Below are 7,783 nucleotides of genomic sequence, written 5' to 3'. Positions count from 1 at the left end.
ACAACTTGCCCCTGACATCTCCTCTGTACCTACTTCAAAGCACCTTAAAACTGTGCCCTCTCGTGCTAGCCATGTCAGCCCTGGGAAAAAGCCTCTGAGTACCCACATCATCAATGCCTCTCATCATCTTATACGCCTCTATCAGGTCACCTCTCATCCTCTGTCGCTCCAAGGAGAAAAGGCCAAGTTCACTCAACCTATCCTCATAAGCCATGTTCCCCAATCCAGGCAACATCCATGTAAATCTCCTCTGCACCCTTTCTATGGTTTCCACATCCTTCCTGTAGTGAGGCGACCAGAACTGAGCACAGTACTCCAAGTGGGGTCTGACCAGGGTCCTACATAGCTGCAACATTATCTCTCAGCTCTTAAACTCAATCCCACGGTTGATGAAGGCCAATACACCATATGCCTTCTTAACCACAACCAAATTGTGCAGCAGTTTTGAATGTCCTATGGACTCAGACCCCAAGATCCCTCTGATCCTCCACACTGCCAAGAGTCTTACCAATAAAACTGTATTCTGCCATCATATTTGACCTACCAAAAATGGGGATATCTCCCTCTCCCTTGCCAGGGAAAGAGAACCTGTGGGTTGTCGAATTCAAATTAAATGTGAAGCTTTTGGGTAACTGCAAGGCCTGTGTCTTTGCTATCGCTTAGCACACGCTTGGGCTTGGTGATGGTACTGATGTGCTTTTTTCTTTGCTAGTGGGGGCAGGGGGGATCGTTGCTTGTTGCCATGTGCATGCAGGAGGGGGGAGCTGGGGAGGACTTTGAGGATCTCATGTTTAACTGTTGTTTATTCCTTGGGGTACTTCTGTTTTCGTGGATGTTTTGCAAAGAAAGAGCATTTCAGGATGTATGATGTATATTGTATACATTTCTCTGACAGTGAACTTGACCTTTGAACCCTTGAACCTTTGAACCAAAATGAACCACCTCACTCTTTCTGGGTTGAACTTCATCTGCCACTTCTCAGCCCAGTTTTGCATCCTATCGATGCCCCGCTATAACCTCTGACAGCCCTTCACACTATCCACAACACCCTCAAACTTTGTGTCATCAGCAAACTTACTAACCCATCCTTCCACTTTCTCATCCAGGTCATTTATAAAAATCACAAAGAGCAGGGGTCCAAGAACAGATCCCTGAGGCACACCGCTGGTCATCGGCCTCCATGCAGAATATGACCCGTCTACAACCACTCTTTGCCTTCTGTGGGCAAGCCAGTTCTGGATCCACAAAGCACTGTCCCCTTGGATCCCATGCCTCCTTACTTTCTCAATAAGCCTGACATGGGGTACCATATCAAATGCCTTGCTGAAATCCATATAAACTACATCTACTGCTCTACCTTCATCAATGTGTTTAGTCACATCCTCAAAAAATTCAATCAGGCTCGTAAGACATGACCTGCTTTTAACAAAGCCTGCTGACTACTCCTGATCATATTATGCCTCTCCAAATGTTCATAAATCCTGCCTCTCAGAATCCTCTCCATCAACTTACCAACCACTGAAGAAAGACTCGCTGTTCTATAATTTTCTGGCTATCTTTACTCCCTCCCTTCATTAAGGGAACAACATCTGCAACCCTCCAATCCTTCAGAACCTTTCCCATCCCTATTGGGTGGTCAGTCTCTTCCCTCACCTCCCACAGTAGCCTGGGGTACATCTCATCCAATCCTGGCAATTTATCCAACTTGATGCTTTCCGAAAGCTGCTGTGCATCCTCTTCCTTAACACCTCCATGCTCAAGCTTTTCAATCTGCTGTAAGTCATTCCTACAATCACCAAGATCCTTTTCCATAGTGAATACTGAAGCAAAGTATTCATTAAGTACCTCTGCCATCTCCTCTGGTTCCATACACTTTTCCACTGTCAGACTTGATTGGTCCTATTCACTCGTGTCTTACCCTCTTGCTCTTCACATACTTGTAGAATGCCTTGGGGTTTTCCTTAATCCTGTCCACCAAGGCCTTGTCATGGCCCCTTCTGGCTCTCCTAATTTCCTCCTTAAGCTCCTTCCTGCTAGCCTTATAATCTTCTAGATCTCTATCATTACCCAGTTTTTTTGAACCTTTCATAAGCTTTTCTTCTTGACTAGATTTTCAACAGCCTTTGTACACCATGGCTCCTGTACCCTACCGTCCTTTCCCTGTCTCATTGGAACGTACCTATGCAGAATGTCACGCAAATATCCCCAAACATTTGCCACATTTATTCTGTACTTTTCCCTGAGAACATCTGTTCCCAATTTATGCTTCCAAGTTCCTGTCTGATAGCTTCAAGTTTCCCCTTACTCCAATTAAATGCTTTCCAAACTTGTCTGTTCCTATCCCTTTCCAATGCCGTGGTAAAGGAGATAGAATTTTGATCACTATCTCCAAATGCTCTCCCACTGAGAGACGTGACTCCTGACCAGGTTTATTTCCCAATACCAGATCAAGTACAGCCTCTCCTCTTGTAGACTTGTCTACATATTGTGTCAAGAAACCTTCCTGAACACACCTAACAAACTGCACCCCATCTAAACCCCTTGCTCTGGGGAGATGCCAATCGATATTTAGGAAATTAAAATCTCCCACCATGACAACCCTGTTTTTATTACACCATTCCAGAATGTCTTCCTATCTGCTCCTCAATGTCCCTTTTACTAATGGGTGGTCTATAAAAAACATCCAATTGAGTTATTGACCCCTTCCTGTTCCTACCTTCCACCCACAGACTCAGTAGACAATCCCTCCATGACTTCCTCCTTTCCTGCAGCTGTGACACTATCTCTGATCAACAATGCCACGCCCCCATCTCTTTTGCCTCCCTCTCTGTTCTTTCTGAAACATCTAAAGCCTGGCACTCGAAGTAACCATTCCTGCCCGAGCCATCCAAGTCTCTGTAATGGCCACAACATCATAGCTCCAAGTACTGATCCACGCTCTAAGCTCAACCACTTTGTTCATGATGCTTGCATTAAAACAGACATATCTCAAACCATCGGTCTGAGCGTATCCCTTCTCGATCACCTGCCTATCCTCCCTCTCGCACTGTCTCCAAGCTTTCTCTATTTGTGAGCCAACCACCCCTTCCTCTATCTCTTCAGCTTGTTTCTCACAACCCAGCAATTCCAGTTTAAACTCTCCCCAGTAGTCTTAGCAAACCTCCCTGCCAGGATATTGATCCCCCTGGGATTCAAGTGCAACCCATCCTTTTTGTACAGGCCACACCTGCTCCAAAAGAGGTCCCAGTGATCCAGAAATCTGAACCCCTGTTCCCTGATCCAATCCCTCAGCCACACATTTATCCTCCACCTCACTCTATTCCTATTCTCACTGTTGTGTGGCACAGGCAGTAATCCCGAGATTACTACCTTTGAAGTTCTGCTTCTCAACTTCCTTCCTAACTCCTGTCGTCTGTTTTCAGGACCACCTCCCTTTTCCTGCCTATGTCATTGGTACCAATATGTACCATGACCTCTGGCTGTTTTCCTTCCCACTTCAGGGTATCGTGGACGTGATGAGAAACATCCCAGGACCCTGGCATCTGGGAGGCAAACTACCATTCGTGTTTCTTTCCTGCGTCCACAGAATCGCCTGTCTGACCCCCTAACTATAGAGTCCCCTATTACTGCTGCCATCCTCTTCCTTTCCCTACCCATCTGAGCCACAGGGCCGGACTCTGTGCCAGAGGCACAGCCACTGTTGCTTCCCCCAGGTAGGCTGTCTCCCCCAACAGTACTCAAGCAGGAATACTTATTAAGGGGTACAGCCACAGGGGTACTCTCTAGCCTCTGACTCCTGCCCTCTCCTGACTGTTAACCACCTGTCTTCAAGCCCCCGGTGTGACTACCTGCCTATAGCTCCTCTCTATCACCTCCTCTCTCCCTGACCAGACGAAGGTCATCGAGCTGCATCTCCAGTTCCCTAATGCGGTCTTTAAGGAGCTGTAGCTCAATGCACCAGGTGCAGATGTGTCTGTTTGGGAGGCCGGGAGTCTCCAGAACCTTCCACATCTGACACCGAGCGCAGAGCACCGGCCTCATACACATTCTTCCTGCCTGTAATCCACACAGGTAACCTACCTGGCCTTAACCCGTTATCACCAAAGCCCTCCTACTCTGTCTTCCTCTACTCTGATGCCCGCTCCACTAGTGCCCGCTCTGTAAAGGAGTCTCCTTTTATACCCTTCTTGCTGCTCTAGTTGGCTGATGTCCATGGGCCTGCGCAGTTGTGCCTTGATCAAACCGCTGAAGTAGTAACCAGGGCTGAACTGGCTAACGCGAGAGGACACAGGTTTAAGGTGCTTGGAAGCAGATACAGAGGAGATGTCAGGGTGAGTTTTTTTTACACAGAGTGGTGAGTGCGTGGAATGGGCTGCTGGCGATGGTGGTGGATACAACAGGGTCTTTTAAGAGACTCCTGGACAGGTACATGGAGCTCAAAAATAGAGGGCTATGGGTAACGCTGGGTAATTTCTAAAATAAGTACATGTTTGGCACAGCATCGTAGGCCAAAGAGCCTGCATTGTGCTGTAGATTTTCTATGTTTCTATCATACGAGGAACGTTTGATGGCTCTGGGTCTGTACTCACTGGAATTCAGAAGGATGAGGGGGGATCTCATTGAAACCTTTCGAATGTTGAAAGGCCAAGACAGAGTCTTTGTGGAAAAGTTGTTTCCCATGGTGGGAGAGTCTAGGACGAGTTTGGATAAGTACATGGATGGGAGGGATATTGAGGGCTTTGGTCCAGTGCAGGTCGATGGGACTAGGCAAATTATTAGTTTGGCGTAGATTAGATGGGCCGAAGGGCCTGTATTGTGCTGTGTACTCTATGTACGTAGATTGACTAGGCTGGTTCCTGTCTGGAGGATCTGATGCATGAGGAAGGATTGTGTGAGGTGGGACATCTATTCTTGACCATTTAGAAGAACAAGAGCTTACCTTGTTGAACGTCTGGATCTTGATGTGGAGGAGGTTTCTCTGTTGAGGGTCTCAGACCAGGAGTCACTGACTCGGGCTGAGAAGTAGATTAGTTAGGATAATGATCTTCATTCAGAGGGGGGTGAACCTTGGGAATTCTCTGCTCTGGAAGCTGTGACTGCTCAATCAGGGAGTTCATTGTTTTCTCTGGAGATACTGGACAAGTCTGCAGTCTGTGGGAGAAACTTGGGCAGAACAATATCCAGAGGGCAAAAGAAATAGTCATTGTTTCAGGACGAAACCTGCATCAGGACTGAGAGCTAGTACAAAGGGGAAACCAGCACGTGTCCCACACTGTGCAGACAGCTGTTTTCCACACCGATGTGCCCACAGGGGAGCTGCACACCGGTCACTGACAGGAACCAGTGTGGCAGCAGTCAGGAAGATAAACAGTCCATTGGTCTTGGCGGCAGATCTGCGGAACATTTAACCTACTGCCAGTGCCGCCGGGGCGACTGAGGGGCTGATCATTCCAGCCTTGACGAAAGAGGAGATGTAAATGAAATGTGACGGACATGACAGATGGATGTGTGGAGAATGTGACTGTTGACTTGAGCAGAGGGGTCACAGGTTGCAGGTCAGAGGTTAAATGAACAGAACTGAAATGGAAAGGAAGTGTTAATTCACTGCCACAGAGTAGTGTGGAGGCCACACAGTGGGCGTATTTGGTTGCAACAGAGGATCTGCTTGGAGTATACTGAATGGGCAAACGGCAGTACTGAATGGCCCATTCCAGCTTCTTCCATAGTCTCTTTTGCTCTGGAGAATAATTGTCATTTATTAGTTTTTCCCAAGAAATGTGGAAAGCTGTTATTTGTTGTTGCTGGGATGGTGTTGAAATGCTCTATTAATGAGCCAGGCTGAGCTTGTGTGGATCAATTTATCAGAGTGAATAACTGATCAGACAGTGTGGCCAGGATTCCTGACATGGCCACGTGTGAGGTGTTAGATCAGTGACAAGCACAGACAGTCCCTGGGACAACAATCTTCCATCAAACAGATGCTAACCGAGCCGATGCCTTCTTTCCGCCTGGCAGCCTTGTTTGTTGTGAAGCAAATATTGCACCAGGTCCTGCCATCAGAGAAGCCCCGACTGATTTATCCTCGTGTATAACCTCACTGTTCACCCCTAAAGATTTATCTCCACATTTACCCCACTGTGATCAACCCCACAAATTTATCCCCACACTTACTCAACTGTGTTCACCCCCTAAAGATTTGTCTCCACATTTACCCCACTGCATTCATACCTAAAGATAAAACCCCACATTTAACCTCACTGCGTACACCCCTAAAGATTTATCTGCACATTTACCTGTTGAGTTCACCCCTAAATATTTGTCCCCACATTTACCCCAGTGTTCACCCCTAAAGATTTGTCCCCACTTTTACCCCACTACATTCATCCTTAAAAATTTATCCCCACATTTAGCCTCATTGTGTAGACCCCTAAATAATTTTCCCACATTTACCCTACTGTCTTCACCCCTAAAGATTTATCCCCAAATTTACCCCACTGCATTCACCCCTAAAGATTTTCCCCCACATTTAACCCCCTGTGATCAGCACTAAAGATTTATCCCCACCTTTACCCCACTATGTTCACACGTAAAGATTTATCCCCACAATTTGCCAATGTGTACACCCCTAAAGAATTATCCACACTTATCCCACTGTGTTCACCCCTAAAGATTGATCCCCACATTTACCCAACTGTGTTCATCCCTGTCACAATGGGGGGCATTGGTGGCTAACCCAAATGCAAGATAAAGACACTGAAGTACTAGGAACATAACCAGGACCTGAGCTAGGGCTTGGACAAGAAACAGGAAAACCGGACAAGGAACTATGAACTAGGATCCTTGGCTTGAACCCCGAGCCAGAGACTGGACAAGGACCCAGAACCTCTGTCTTGCCTCAGGCTCAGGCCCCAGAACCAGGCAAGGACATGACATGACTGCAGGACTGGAGTCTGGGGTCTTGAGGCTTGGAGACAGGCTTGGGGTCTTGAGGCTTGGAGACAGACTGGGAACTCTATATCAACATAGAACTGGGACTCATCTTTAACACGACACTGACAGGAGATTGGACAGTACATAGACATAGAGCTGGGACTTATCCTTAGACAAGCCGGGACTCAACTTCATCTCCACACTAAGGTGGGACAGTTCTCTCCATCGAGTAATGGCAGATCAGCCAGACTTACCCTACAGAGGCCAAGACAAGAAGAGCCCCTGCAGGGCAACGGCAGAATGGCCTGACTTACCCCACTGAGGCAAGGACAAGACAAGACAGATTCCCCCAGCAGGGCACCGGCAGAACGGCCAGACTTACCCCACGGAAGCAAGGACAAGAAGAGACAAACACCAAAGAACGACAGACAGTTCCATCTCTGCGTTGGCGATTGAACTAGACAGTGGTGCAGGCGTGGTACCCAGGCAGAAAGTCAGGTGAGGGGGGAAAAGACAGGGAGGGGAACAGAACAGTCCAGCAGAGAATCCCTGGTTTGCAGAGGTATTTATGTCTCAGCCCCAAAACGAGAATCATGTGCCTGCAATAGAAACTGGGGAAAACCAAAAACCCTGGAATAAGGAACTATGGACCGGACCATGAACCAGAATACAGACTTCATGGAATGGACCATGACAACCCCTAAAGATTGATCCCCACATTTACCCCACTGTGTTCACCCCTAAAGATTTAGCCCAGATTTAGCCCACATTTACCCCACTATGTTCAGCCCCACAGATTAATCCCCACATTTATTCAACTGTGTTCACCCTTAAAAAATTTATCCCCACATTT

This window comes from Mobula birostris, chromosome 6 (genome assembly GCF_030028105.1).
Source record: "Mobula birostris isolate sMobBir1 chromosome 6, sMobBir1.hap1, whole genome shotgun sequence".
NCBI classification, from domain to species: domain Eukaryota; kingdom Metazoa; phylum Chordata; class Chondrichthyes; order Myliobatiformes; family Myliobatidae; genus Mobula; species Mobula birostris.
This window is presented reverse-complemented; position numbering follows the sequence as displayed.